We start from the raw sequence: 14424 nt of genomic DNA, 5'->3' as shown, positions 1-14424 counted from the left end.
TTCTATTGCAGAAGCTTCTGTATTTGACAAATGAACCACGCAGAATTTTCTAGTCAAATGTTTAAGTACATTAAGACTCTGTAAATGCTGGAAATAATCCCTACAAACTGAACGTCAACATATTTGCAGCCTTGACCAATGAGCAACTCATAAAAGATTCCATAACCCCCCATAAACCAAGTCATCATCATCTACCAACACATCTTTCAGATATGAAAATGTACATGCCATTTCATCAAGCATAGATTGGAGGTAAGAAAGGAGCAGTTTCTTGATTGCAGAAAGGAGTATGTGGTGAGCTCTCACTCTAAGAACATCTTTTTGGTACTATTAACTAATATATCACATCAATAAAAATGAACATAATGATATCATGCAGAACTTGGATGTGTTCCAAGGTTTTTGATGCTGAGAAGGAATCATAAAGGCTCATACTGGATAGTCATACAAAATATCAAGGAATCCCGTTGGCTTCTTCGTATATTTACTTCTCTGATTTTTGAATCCCATTAATGAAAATTCTAGCTCCGCCACTGTAAGGAAGCAATCACACTTGTGCTAGAAAAGGGATGAGCAGAAATTGTGACTAATAGCGGCAATGGCAAGGAAAGTGCATTAGCTAACCATGAGAATGGGCTCTTGAAAAGAAAGAGAATGGATTCTTGAAGACAGTAACTAACCAGTCGGTAGGTGCTAAAGCACATTCACTAAAATTCCAGTTTTATTTGAATAGAGCATTTACAGGTAAATGCCACACTAGACTTGATCATTCTGTAATTGTGTTTGGCCTCTGCATGAGCAATAGTAAGTTCAAGCACTTGCTGATAAAGAATGGCTTGGGAAGGGGACGATACATGAGGTTGAAAGAGATATATATCTATTCCAACATTACTAACTGCTAGCTGGTTTTTTTGTGTATACAAGAATTGTTTATTTTGGGCCAAGTGGTGACAAACGATTTGAAAGTAGATAAATCTGCACTTCATTCCTGAATGCTGGAACTTTCAAATACAAACATTTGTTTAACAATTAGAATTTACATGCAATGATTTTGTAACATACACAGTAAACACGTAACATAAAATATATATTAACAAGGTGAACAACAATAGCGTTCATAGAATAATCAACAGCAAGTTCCCACAAAGCTTCTTAGCTATTCAAGCAGTTGGATAAGAAGCTTGCATAGCAATTCCACAAAGCCCTTCCTCAAAGATCAACATCTCTTTGCATTCTTGTTACACCTCTCGTTTTCATAGTAGGAAAACTTACGGCTACCTAGTCGAGTGTACCTTGGAATGGAGTCCGAACCCGAGATCTGTGATATTACGTATTTTACCCCGTGGATGGAAGTTCTAGCAGGTGACCTTTGCGATTTGCAGGGTTATACGTTGAACGGACCAAAAACAACGCAACGGACTGAATCAGGGAAATTGCAGGCACCAGTCACAATCGACGGGCCATCAATTAGGCCGTCAATATGACTCTGAGATTTTTGAGCTACAGAAGAAATTCAACGGGTCAGGTCGACGAGCCGTCGACATGTTGACGGTCCGTCAACCCGACTGTCGAACCGGACATCTGGAACCTTCTGATTCTAGGTATAAATATGAGAGACCATGACTTATTTATCATTTTTCCTCAACATCAGACCAGAGAAGCCCTTGAAAATTTCTTCCCAACATATTTCTTTAAATTAGTGAAGATTAAGGTAAAATTTGAGCCCGTAAACCCGATCTAGTGAACGAAAGATATTATCTCTAGGGTTTAATCAAGTCAAGAAGCTTGGGAAGTGGAGTTGAAGTTGGGCTTTGAGATTCTAGACTCTTCAAGGTATGTGAATGATGTTTACCTTTTTATTTAAGTTAAATATTGAGAGTTTTAGTGATCATAAGCAAAAGAAATATAGTTATGGAAGTGATAAATTGAATAGAGACCAAGATGAGATTAAGAGTTGTTTTGAATGAGGATTTGAGATGGATTAGATTATATTTTGGTATGTAAGAGCGGATGATGTTGTTGTTGATATTGTTATTGATGTTGGATTAAGTTGGAAGCTAAGGGAAATGTTGCCCACCATTTAATATGGTCTTATTACACTCAATAAGATTATCAAATGAGATGAGAGGCCTAATTATGGTTTGTGTTATCCCAATTGTAGACTTGCGAGTTCAAAATCGAACGAATTGACACGCTTCAAGATATGTAAGGCTAGTCCCTTCTTTTCATAAAGGCATGAAATTTATATTCTCATTTTCTATATATTTCCCTGACCTTCTTATATCTCAAAAGTTCAGAGTTCATGATTTTTAAGAGTTTCTTATGAGCTAGAGATGAGACATGCTCTATGATAATGAAGGTGACGATGATGCTATTTATGGGCTTGATAAACCTATTTTATGACTTGACTTCCTTATTTCCCACGACCTTCTTACGTTCCGGAAATTATAAGCCTATGACTATTGAGAACTACTTATGAGATAAAGATAAAAGATATATTACGAATATGATGATGATAATGATGAGTCTAAGTCTAGAGATTCTAAAGCTCATGAGATGATATTTCCACGAAGCTACTGATCCTTATATGATTCTTTGATGTTACTTACTATTGGTAGACCCACCTTATGATGCTAGTTCCTTCAAGGTGAGGTATGATGATTATGGCTACTCCATAATGGAATAGGGGGTTTTCGACCTTACGTCACCCCGATAAAGTTATAGTTTGTCTTTGAGTTCTAATGCATGCTTTATGAGATGTATATGATGATACGATTACACCATGCCTAGATGGCCGGACATGTCACCGCTAATGCGAGCTGCTTATGATTACACCATGCCTAGATGGCCGGACATGTCACCGCTAATGCGGGCTGCTTATGATTACACCGTGCCTAGAGGGCCGGACATGTCACCACGAAGGCGGGCTGCATACGATTCCACCGTGCCTAGATGGCCGGACATGTCACCGCTAATGCGGGCTGCTTATGATTACACCGTACCTAGATGGCCGGACATGTCACCGCGAAGGCGGGCTGTATATGATTACACCGTGCCTAGAGGGCCGGACATGACACCACTAGTGGGCGGCGTGCGATGATTACCCGGATGCGGGTTAACAATGATGGTATATGTGATATGCATAACATATGTTTTCTTTTAAAGGCTAAGCAGGTTGTATCTTTACCCCCATGCTCCATTATTTCTCCATTATGTCAGTATTATTCATGCCTTTACATACTCAGTACAATATTCGTACTGACGTCCTTTTTTATTTTTGGACGCTGTGTTCATGCTCACAGGTAGACAGGGAGACAGTGCAGATCCGTAGGAGCTTATTAGCAGATTCACGGGAGCACTCCACTATTATGGAGGTGTTTCTTATGATCATATTCTTTTGTGTATATATTTATTTGGACACGACGAGGTCCTGTCCCATCCTTATGTCTAGTACTCTAGTAGAGGCTCGTAGATACGTAAGTGTAGGTAGTAGATGCGCCATGATGACTACGTTCTACTTTTGCATATCATTTTTGCAGCCATGAGGGCTTATGTATATAGACATGTGTTACTTTGGAGATTATATATGTTCAGGTTGAGTATGATGATTAGCCTAATGTGAGGTGCTCGGTAGTCAGCTCCGGGTACCCGTCATGGCCCCCTAGTCGGGTCGTGACAAAAGTGGTATCAGAGCAGTTCTATCCTAGGGTGTGTCTACGAGCCGTGTCCGATAGAGTCTCTTTTATGGGTGTGAAGCGTGCCACGCTTATAAACAAGAGGCTGCAGGGCATCTAGGAAAAATGACCGTCCTTCCTCTTATTAGATCGTGCCATAGAGCCATGTTATAAGATTTTCTTTTCCCTAATTGTGCGTTATAATTTTAGCAAAGCTGATGAAAGAAAAAGCTACAACAGCCCAGAAGGGTAAGATAGTGGTTGAAGAGGGGCTTGAACGGGAGCTATCTATGGATATGGAGGAGAGGGAACCCCAGAGTAAGGCCCTATTTTGATTTTCCCATGCTTTGCCCACTTTAGAGGATTAAAGGGGAGCCTTAACTTTAGCTCCAGCACCCCCAGTTCCTCCCCCACATACTTCAAGCCAGGAGATGAGGCAGGCCATCCTTTTGCTAACCCGATTAGTAGCCGCTTAAGCTCAGCGGCAGGATGCGGACCATGGTAGCAGGAGTTGGAGAAAGAAAGTTAGGTCTTCAGGATTTGATCATGAGTTTAGGGGCCAGTCCAAGTGGATCCCAGCATCATACCTATGCATTAGCTGGGCGACAAGATCGCGAGTCTCCCCCTAATATTGTCTCAGGTATACCGTCGGTATTCTCTTATGATATGTATGCATCGATTGATTCGGGTCCTGCGCTATCATATGTTACTCCCGATGTGTTGACTGTGTTGAGGTGAAAGTCTGAGCCAATCAAATAATTTGAAATGTTTACGCTTGTTAGTGACCCAATGATAGCCAGAATTATGAATTATGAGTAAGTAAACCTCCCCGAAGGGAGTTGATTGACAGTGTGTAGAAGGAAATATATATATATATATATATATATACAACTTATGAGACAAGCTTTATTACTTATATCCTCTTATGGTAAACAGTCCTGTGCTACTGATTCGCATATTATACGCGTTTCGATATGTGTCCTTTTAAGGCATGGGATGTGTTTTACTCGCTGTGCGGTTTTGGGATTGTTGTGTTTACAAGGGAGAAACTTCGCCGAAATTTTTCCAGGAATCTAAAGGAAATTGTGGAAACTGTAGACAGGATTGCCGCGAAAAGAAGAGAAGAGAAGGCTATCAACGAGTGATTAAGGACGGAGCTAGTGGTTAAAATGCAGGACAAACATAGCAAGTATGTATTATACTAAGGGAATGGTGAATAGGTTAGGGTGGAATAAAGAACATGGGAAGGGAGAATGGTGTGCTCGAAATAGAAAGAATTTTTATATACCAAGGAGAATTAAAGGGATAAGCACTCTAGAAGAAGTTGTAAGTTAGAAAATTTGGCCAGCTCTCTTCGTTTTAGGGAACATTAAGTTATGAGATAAACTTGATGTGTATGTGTAAGCCGATGCATGATGTGCCGAATCAGATTATTAAGCTAGGCTTCACCTGAGGAATATAGTGGAAGAAGCTTCCATGCCACTATAAGCTAGCCTTAACGACTTTGGCGATACCTTGAGAAAAGAGTTTAGAAGAAATGTGTTCACAAAAGCTCCTTGCCTAGTAATTGGTTGACCTCATGATCGCAGTTGTGTTCTGCGTTATAATTTAAGTTATGCATCCAGGAATTTGGTCGAATGATTATATGACAGGGATGCTATTACAGATATGAGGGAAAGCAAAAATAAGATAAGATTGATCGGCGGAACAAAAGGATGACTAGTGATGAATGCTCAACATATATGATGTACGTGGTAGGGGTGTTAGAAACAAAGAAGAAAGGGTAGCAGCGAGTCAAATAGGAGGGACGCCCACTAGAACAGTAACTCGATAAACGGAGGGTGGAAGAGAATCAAACCCTGCGGATCTTCTAATACTACGAGGAAATGTTAATAGGTGTCGTGAAGTGATTGAGACTTTTAATCAGGCTGTGAGAGCGGTGTGGCTAATTAAATTATGACCCGAAGTATGGAGCCAATTATTGGGTAAGATATCTTATGTTTGAAGAGCGACGTTGAATCTTAAGTTGCAGCTTTATCAAAAGGAAGTTAATGATACTCAATGTTTAGGACTATTGTCCTATGAATGAAATCATTCGAGAAAAAGGATGAGAATTAAGACAAAAGAAGAAACAAGGTTTGATTGTGAATGATCAATGAACTGACTTTATATGTATGTCAAGATAGCAACAAATGGAGTCGCATCCTCGGTGAGTTACGCAGTGAAGGTCCCAAGGAAAGATTTTGGAGAAAAGGTGAGTCAAGAGAGGGCGAGTTGGTGGGCGATACGGTATAAGGAGAATAGGGCGGTCATGAGCTACATCGATGAAATGATGAATACGCAGGACGATCTATGGGTCCTAAACAGAATTGAGGAAAGAAGCATAGGGCTAGAGGCAATTCCCTCATGGTTTGATAATCGTGGCAACAAAATGGTAACCAAAAGGGACCATCAAAGAAGTAGTCTTCGACCTTCCGAGGCAACGTGTCCACCGAAGGCGTAAGAATGAGATAATACAAGATATGGGCCATAGAATGTAAGACGGGCGGAGAATCCAACATGGCAGTCGTACAACAATAAGGTAGATTACGAGGTAGAGTTAACGGATGAGAATATGACGGAAGAGCAGTATTAATCCCAAGAAGATACATCACAAGAGTATTGCGGCTTTGGTTCAAGCGTAAGGTAGACAAGAATAAAATGGTGTTTCCATATAATAAGGGCTCATACGAATGATTTTATAGCGAGGAGATACAGGCTATGAGAGTAAGATTTGGACTAAATGGGGGAAGTGAATGATGGATTGAGACGGGAAGTCAAGTGAAATAGCCACCGCAAGCAAGTTACATGGATGAGAACATTCAATGTCGCATAACAATTTAGGAAGCATCATACAGTGAAAGCCTTAAAGGCAGAGTGCTTGACTCATAATTTACGTAAAGATGCAGCGTTAACAATAAGAGAGGGTCAAAATAAAAATGAACCATTTAAAAGCATGTAAATACTGGATGGTAGCAACCTACATTCAAAAAGAAAGGATGTGTATGATCATCTAGAAGAGAAAGTTTATGGATTATGCGAGAATTTCAAGCCTAAAGTACTCAAACACGAAGAAATTAAGGTCGCATAGTGAAGTAAATGTAGTAAGATAGATTTAGATGAGAAACTGGAAGCGAGCAGTGGGGATAAAGAAGGAAATAAGGAGCAAACTCGTGTAAGACAATTTCGTAGTAGTAGTCAGGGATGAGAATGAGTCTAGCACTAAAACAGGCGTGGCAATTGTAAAGAATCACATAAGCTATCTATGAAAAACTTGTCAAAATGCTTGGTTCTCTACCAGTGTCTGAAGATCGATACATTTCGAAAAGATTTGGGGAAGATTATTGAAAGATTTTATGAGAATTTCTGGCTGCTCTCTCAAATGGTTTTTAAAGTAGTGAGGGAAGGACTAATGTAAGCTTGATGAAGATACTAAGAAAGAACGCGGAGGTAGAAGGAATGACTTAGGAAGCATTAAGATAACATGAAGTCCAAATACCTGCAACTAATTCCACTACCGGAAGAAATCCAAGATGGGGCATCAACATGACGAGGTATGTATGCTTTCTTTTCATGCTTTTGGTCGTGTGTGGCCATACTTTATTGCTATTGTGTTATAGCCCTGCTAGGCAATGTCATTATGGGCTGTTGTGACAGGATGGTAGCGCCATATTACAGGGGAAACTCTGGCAAAATTTCTGTAGGATTCTCGAGAACTTAACATTCGAGGACGAATGTTTTTAAAGGGGGGAAGAATGTTACACCTCTCGTTTTCATAGTAGGAAAACTTACGACTACCTAGTCGAGTGTACCTTGGAATGGAGTCCGAACCCGAGATTTGTGATATTACGTATTTTACTCTGTGGATGGAAGTTCTAGCAGGTGAATTGCAGGCACCAGTCACCATCGACGGGCCGTCGATTAGGCCGTCAACATGACTTTGAGATTTCTAAGTTGTAGAAGAAATTCAACGGGTCAGGTCGACGAGCCGTCGACATGTCGACGGTCCGTCAACTCGACCGTCGAACTGGACATCTGGAACCTTTTGATTCCAGGTATAAATATGAGAGACCACGACTTATTTATAATTTTTCCTCAACATCAGACCAGAGAAACCTTGAAAATTTCTTCCCAACATATTTCTTTAAATTAGTGAAGATTAAGGTAAAATCTGAGCTCGTAAACCCGATCTAGTGAAGGAAAGATATTATCTCTAGGGTTTAATCAAGTCAAGAAGCTTGGGAAGTGGAGTTGAAGTTGGGCTTTGAGATTCTAGACTCTTCAAGGTATGTGAATGATGTTTACCTTTTTATTTAAGTTAAATATTGAGAGTTTTAGTGATCATAAGCAAAAGAAATATAGTTATGGAAGTGATAAATTGAATAAAGACCAAGATGAGATTAAGAGTTGTTTTGAATGAGGATTTGAGATGGATTAGATTATATTTTGCTATGTAAGAGCGGATGATGTTGTTGTTGATGTTGTTATTGATGTTGGATTAAGTTGGAAGCTAAGGGAAATGTTGCCCACCATTTAATATGGTCTTATTACACTCAATAAGATTATCAAATGAGATGAGAGGCCTAATTATGGTTTGTGTTATCCCAATTGTAGACTTGCGAGTTCAAAATCGAACGAATTGACACGCTTCATGGTATGTAAGGCTAGTCCCTTCTTTTCATAAAGGCATGAATTTTATGTTCTCATTTTCTATATATTTCCATGACCTTCTTATATCCCAAAAGTTAAGAGTTTATGATTTTTAATAGTTTCTTATGAGCTAGCGATGAGACATGTTCTATGATAATGAAGGTGATGATGATGCTATTTATGGGCTTGATAAGCCTATTTTATGACTTGACTTCCTTATCTCCCAGGACCTTCTTACGTTTCGGAAATTATAAGCCTATGACTATTGAGAACTACTTATGAGATAAAGATAAGAGATATATTACGAATATGATGAGGATAATGATGAGTCCAAGTCTAGAGATTCTAAAACTCATGCGATGATATTTCCATGAAGCTAATGATCCTTATACGATTCTTTGATGTTACTCACTATTGCTAGACCCACCTTATGATGCTAGTTCCTTCAAGGTGATGTATGATGATTATGGCTACTCCATAATGGAATCGGGGGTTCTCGACCTTATGTCACCCCGATAAAGTTATAGTTTGTCTTTGAGTTCTAATGCATGCTTTATGAGATGTATATGATGATACGATTACACCGTGCCTAGATGGCCGGACATGTCACCGCTAATGCGGGCTGCTTATGATTACACAGTGCCTAGATGGCCGGACATGTCACCGCTAATGCGGGCTGCTTATGATTACACCGTGCCTAGAGGGTCGGACATGTCAACGCGAAGGTGGGCTGCATACGATTCCACCGTGCCTAGATGACCGGACATGTCACCGCTAATGCGGGCTGCTTATGATTACATCGTGCCTAGATGGCCGGACATGTCACCGCGAAGGCGGGCTGCATATGATTACACCGTGCCAAGAGGGCCGGACATGACACCACTAGTGGGCGGCGTGCGATGATTACCCGGATGCGGGTTAACGATGATAGTATATGTGATATGTATAACATGTGTTTTCTTTTAAAGGCTAAGCAGGTTGTATCTTTACCCCGATGCTCCATTATTTCTCTATTATGTCAGTATTATTCATGCCTTACATACTCAGTACAATGTTCGTACTGACGTCCTTTCTTTTTGGACGCTGTGTTCATGCCCACAGGTAGACAGGGAGACGGTACAGATCCGTAGGAGCTTATCAGCGGATTCACAGGAGCACTCCACTATTCCGGAGGTGCTACTTATGATCATATTCTTTTGTGTATATATATATTTGGGCACGACGGGGTCCTGTCCCGTCCTTATGTCTAGTACTCCAGTAGAGGCTCGTAGATACGTACGTGTGGGTAGTAGATGCTCCATAATGACTACGTTGTACTTTTGCATATCAATTTTGCATCCATGAGGGCTTATGTATATAGACATGTGTTGTTTTGGAGATTATATATGTTCAAGTTGAGTATGATGATCAGCCTAATGTGAGGTGCTCGGTAGTTAGCTCCGAGTACCCGTCATGGCCCCCTAGTCGGGTCGTGACAATTCTAATATACATGCTCGCTCCAGCTAGTCCCTCACGAGTTCTTGACTAACCAAAACTTTGTCCTATCTCTAGCTTTTCCATATCCAACTGCTGTACGTAACACCATGATCTAACTCAGTTCCACATTCTCCAGTAAAAACACCACTAGAATAGAACTGAAAATCTGATCCACTAGCATCAATGGCGACGGATACAGGTTGGTTCGCAACAACACTCAACAAAGTGTGATTCACTATTGGCTGGAACACTTCATAACTTGTAATTTTAGCAACATCATTGGATTCCTTTCCAGTTTTGCAAATGCCATCAGTTCCTTGTATGGATAATTTGATTCAGTAGTAAGTCCATGGTTCTTAATGATGAACGTAAAAGCATCATCCATGAGACCTCCCTCACATCCCATATCTGAACTTGTGTCACAGTCCATGAGTTCTTGCTCAGATAAAGAGATTAATTTACCAGTTTTGATCCCTTCAACGGCAGCAACAGCGGAAAATGCCCAGCAACATCTTGTACATTATCGGCTTAATAAGATTCTCTTTTTTTGTAACATATTCATTGAAAGGATGTTATTATTAACATATTTGGTAACTTATCACACTGCCCTTGATCCTTAATTCTAGTAACAGCGCCCTTTGTCTTCCAATCCATGGTAGCTGGAGCAGTCACATTTTGATACCTGAATGATATGTTTTTTGATGCCTTTTGATGAGAAGACATTTTGAATTCGTTGTGAGTGGCTCTGAATTCATCATTTGTCAGATCTGCAAATTCATTGATGCCCAATTTATAAGGCCTAATTCCATCCTTGTTGGCCGACTCAATGTGATCAGCATTGTCCTTGAATATTTTGAACCTTTTGCCTTCTCTAAATCATCTTTGTACACACGTCCAAAGCGAGCCATCCAGGTGCTCGTGTTTCTAGATTACCGAGGCTTCGTTCAGGTCACGAGATGTGGCTTGAGAAGGCCACATTTCTAAAACTAGTAGAGCTAAAAAAGCAAGCTTCCAATTGATTGTCAAAGCCATTTTTCACCACTTGAATTTTTCTGTTGACTAGTGAATTTATCCATGCTTCGCGCGGTGCTAAAATATTTGTTGACTTAGAAATAAATTTGTTATAAATAAGGTCGAGATAAAAGAGATAGTAAATATTTCATGCCCGTGTATACAACAGTCTATTGTGTCTATGGATGAAATCATAAGGATGTATGTTTCTTACAATATAGATTAGGACTTAGATGATTTGCATTTTTAATTTTTGTTTCTTTCAAAAATAAGGCAAAATATTAAGAAGTTTGTGTGGTTAATGGATGATTCTCATCCTAATAGACATTATAAGACACACAGATAGCCTTTTTTTTTGCCTATTGATTAGATAGTAAAGCTAAAACCTCTGTTTTCTTTAATTTTCTTCTAATAAAATAAACTAAAACATAAGTGGAAAAGAAATGTGTATTTGATTTCTTTTCCTAATTTTATTTGCAACGTAATTATATTTTCTATTCACATTCTTTAAATCCACCTCTCAATTGTTCATCCTCTAATTAAAGAAGCTTCAATTTTAGATAAGTCATTACTTCCTCAAATCCTCGATTATATTCTTCTTATTTCCTTTTTCTCCATCTCTACTATTGCTACTTCTTCTTTTTGTTTGTCCAGACCGCTACTTCATCCACTTTTTGTTGCTGAATTATTTCTTTGTGCCCCTTCGTTCTTGTTAGTAGTTTCAAAATTTAGCTCTCCTTTACATGCCTACAGATATCCATCTTTGAATTGTTTATTTATACTTTAATATTATTATCACCCATCTTATAAAATCGCCTTTATTGGCAAGGGTAAGTATTTATCAAGGCAAAACTTGACTCTTAAAAAAAATAAAAAAATAAAAAGATTGAGGTAGTGAGCCTAGAAAGAAAGAGTTTGAAAAGGAAATAAAATGCCTAATCGAATACATCTGAATTCTTGTTCTTTTCTTCTACTACAAAAAAAAAAAAAAAAAAAAAACTATATAATTAGTATGAGCAAATTATGTCTAGTCAAAAACTTCTAACTTATTATACCATAATTTAATTAAATTGCAAGTACTGATGGTTCGAATCTAAAAACTTCAAACTTATAACGTTATAGAATTTAATTAGATTGTAAGTAGTGACAACTTCAATCCACCATCGCATTTATTGCTTAGTTAAAACAAAAAAATACATTTGAGCAACAGTAAGAATAAGAATACTTGAGACAAGTTCACCATATTTATTTTATGTTATTGTTATAATCAAGAAAGTTATATATAGCTAACAAAATTTGCTCTTTAACATAAAAGAAAATCTAAAAGGTTAGTAGTCGTTCCTTTTATCAAAAAAATAGTATTATGTACTATGTTTGCCAGTCTTGGCATGTCTGTTAGTATGCCTCCAATCGCCGCGCACAAAAAAGATCAACTTTCTTAAGGCAACAGACTTTGCCTTTGCCACATTGCCGATGAAAGATAAATTAGAATGCACAACATTCATGTATTATAAATACTCATTGAACTTTGACTAAATGACATGAAATCGATATCTATACATCAATCTAGCATGATACAACACAAAAATGCGATAAAAAGACTCAAAAGAAAATCAGTAACTTTTCAGACAACACCACATCAAAGAAGAAGAGAAGAGATTATATTTTACAGATATTACATACAAAACATTCATAACAGTGCTCGGAAAAAAAAAAAATCAAACGACACCACATCAAAAAAGAAGAGAAGGGTTTGTATTTTACTGTTATTATATATAAGAAACACCTCATAACAATGCTTGGAAAAAAAGAAGTTACACTAATAGTAGCTCCACTGCCTCCACATGTCTGGAGAAAACTATGGATATGGAAGATCTGTGAAAGAGGTATAGCGATTAAATATATCCTAACCTGCAGAGTTATATCCTACTCATTAGTTCCTTATTAATATTGTTTATTGCTTTTCCTAAACTTACTCTTCTGCTAGTTCGTGCAGAACGTGGTTTGACTAATTATTGCTCTTTTAAGCAGTTTCAAATTATCAATTCCTATGACATTTGCTTCTGGGAAGGCAAAATGCAATTACACGTGACCTTTTGAGAACCAAAAGTTAACCTTTTTATTAGTAATTTAATACTTGCATAAAAAGAAAAACCCAATAAATGTCAAAAAAAAAAAAAGAGAAAAAAGATAAATAGGAATGGTGGCCTTAGAGAGGTGCGACATCACCTTGTTTATGCATAACTTTACATTATATATAGATTCTATTATGTCTTTGTTTTGAATGTTGTGGATGAAATGCCTAGAGTGATTACATGGTATTTATAGTGCTAACGTTGTAGATATATTAAAGTAACTAGTTATCATTTTCAATTGATGATTGAGTTCCCTGGAAAGCACATCAAGTTATCTATATATAATATAAATCTAAGCATAGACAAAGTGTTGTAGCACCTCTCTATGGCCTTCATTTGCATTTATCTTTTCTCTCCTTTTTTACTCATTTTTCTGGTCAATAATTTAATATACTACACACATTGATGAAAGAAACAATCCTAAAAGGGCTGTTACAAACGTTCCTACCTTATAACCGTATTAATTAATCGTTACAACTTTTCATCAACAATGACTAATTGTGTGATCGTTTTTCTCGTTTATCTTGGTTAAATTCTCCATTTTTCTTCCATTCTCTTGGCAACTACTCATCTTTTTAGACCACTGATGATGTTAGAGTAGGAGATAAAGAAATGAAACTAGACACACCCCATTTGTTTCTTTTCAAGACTTTTCATCTTCTAACACTTCTACCTTTTTGTTTTTTGTGATTCATTATTTAACTCTCTGATGATTTCTTATTTCATAGTTTCTATTTTGTCATCATATGATCAGCTTCTGGACTTTTTCTCTTAATGTATATATATTTTTTTTAAATTGTTTTTTTTTATTACAGAGGGGTAGGGGAAGGGGATTACAATGTGGGGATTCGAACCCTCACCAACAAGGTGAAAGTTCAGGTAGTCAACCAACTGAGCTACTAGATCCCTACTAATGTATATGATATACTTTGTGAAAGCATTTTTTGTTTCGTGTTATTGATTTAACAATGACAGGTAATTCATTCATTCATTCATTCTTCTTCTTCTTCTTCTTCTTCGTTTTCTTTAATAATTTTGAACTTGCTAATCCTCTTTAATTACTTAACAATGATAGGTAATTCATACTTTGTGTTCATTTTATTTTCTTTTGAAGCATACGAGTTGATGATTTTTTTCAAGCAGCAGGGCTATTGTTGGTATGAACTAAAATATAAATAGTAAGGGCAAGCTAGAAGACTTTTTCCCATAAGATGAAGGGAAAAGGATCAAATATACCCCTCTATTTTATTTTATTAGCCAACTTTATCCTTCGTTAGTGAAAGTGAATAAATATACCCTTGCCATTAACAAACTTTACACCTGCACCCCTATTTGGATGGAAAACCCTTAATCAAATTAAATTACCCGAGTTTAAAAAAATTACCCAATTCCTTCCACGACCGACACGCCCTGACCCACCTCCAATTTCATCTTCTTCT

At 37.8% G+C, this 14424-nt stretch overlaps 1 pseudogene; it reads right to left on the bottom strand.

Annotated features, from left to right (window-relative positions):
• Window positions 1–977: 977 nt before the first annotated feature.
• LOC132037021 (senescence-specific cysteine protease SAG39-like) lies at window positions 978–10883 on the bottom strand (annotated as a pseudogene).
• Between the last annotated feature and the right edge of the window lie 3541 nt (window positions 10884–14424).

The sequence above is a fragment of the Lycium ferocissimum genome, chromosome 11 (genome assembly GCF_029784015.1).
Source record: "Lycium ferocissimum isolate CSIRO_LF1 chromosome 11, AGI_CSIRO_Lferr_CH_V1, whole genome shotgun sequence".
NCBI lineage: Eukaryota > Viridiplantae > Streptophyta > Magnoliopsida > Solanales > Solanaceae > Lycium > Lycium ferocissimum.
This window is presented reverse-complemented; position numbering and strand designations above follow the sequence as displayed.